The following is a 1,234-nucleotide window of genomic DNA, read 5'->3' as shown; positions in this document are numbered from 1 at the left end:
GTCTAATGAGTATAATGCACCTACATACATCCAATTGCCTCCATTTAGAGCACATCATTATGAAATTAAGCCACAACCCATTCAAATGCTTCCTAACTATCATGGACTTCCAAGTGAAGAATCTTACAAGCATTTAGATGAGTTTCTTGAAGTATGTTCCACCATAAAATATACGGACATACCGGAAGAGGTTTTCAGACTTAAACTTTTTTCATTCACCTTAAAAGACAAGGCAAAGTATTGGTTTAACAATCTTAGGCCTTTTTCAATCACTTATTGGACAGAAATACAACAAGAGTTCTTGAAGAAGTACTATCCAGTTTCAAAGACCAATGCCATGAGAACCTCGATTCGATAATTTTCACATGGGGATGGAGAAACGTTTTATGAGGCATAGGAACGCTTCAATGAATTACTTAGGAAGTGTCCACATCATGACATGCCCAAATGGCAATTAGTTTAATACTTCTTTGAGAGCTTATCGGACAATTATAAGGGCATGGTTGATGCTTCCATGGGTGGCTCGTACATTGATAAGCATGAGGATGATGTGTGGCGTCTTTATGAGAACATGAGTGAAAATTCTTTGCATAGAACATTATCATCCAAGAATGGTAGAAATTCATAAGGTAGGAAGAGTGTTGGCTTACATCAAGTCGACCATTCAAATGAAATAGCCGCCGAAATGAAGTCTTTATCTCAAAGGTTTGATCAATTTTTGATTAACCAAAACTCGGTGAACCAAGTATCTTCCTTCCCTAACCATTCTCATCGTGTATCAAATGAAACATGTATGACTTGTTCTAGTGTTCTTCATTCTACTTCTCATTGTCCTCACGGACAAATGCAAAATGAACCTAATAAACAAGTCAATGCAGCTTTTGTGAACCAAGGGAACAATCCTTATAATACTCACTATAATCCAAGTTGGAGGAATCATCCAAATTTCTCTTGGAAAAACCAAGGAGATGGCTCAAACCCTTCCCAAGGCGGTTTTCAAGGGAAGTACATTCCACCTCCACTTCAAAACCAAGGATCCCAAGGTTATAGACCTTATCAATCACAAGGGAATCAATTTGCTAATTCTCATTTTCCCAACCAATCTTATTCCCAAGGAAATACTAGAAGTCCCGCCTTTGAAGAAAAAGTTTTAAATGCTTTGGGCACTTTAGAGGCTAACACACAATTGCTTCATTCTCACTCTCAATCTATTGCGAAGCTAGAAACCCAAGTA

At 37.8% G+C, this 1,234-nt stretch overlaps 1 non-coding gene across 1 annotated transcript; it reads right to left on the bottom strand.

The window, feature by feature from the left end:
• Positions 1-334: 334 nt before the first annotated feature.
• LOC132305898 (small nucleolar RNA R71) lies at positions 335-441 on the bottom strand. Its single transcript, XR_009481737.1, has one exon. It is a non-coding gene; the product is annotated as a small nucleolar RNA R71 (small nucleolar RNA).
• Between the last annotated feature and the right edge of the window lie 793 nt (positions 442-1,234).

The sequence above is a fragment of the Cornus florida genome, unplaced genomic scaffold (assembly GCF_030987335.1).
Source record: "Cornus florida cultivar Cherokee Brave unplaced genomic scaffold, ASM3098733v1 CherokeeBrave_3.0.0_Hap2_Chr04, whole genome shotgun sequence".
In the NCBI taxonomy this organism is placed as follows: domain Eukaryota; kingdom Viridiplantae; phylum Streptophyta; class Magnoliopsida; order Cornales; family Cornaceae; genus Cornus; species Cornus florida.
This window is presented reverse-complemented; position numbering and strand designations above follow the sequence as displayed.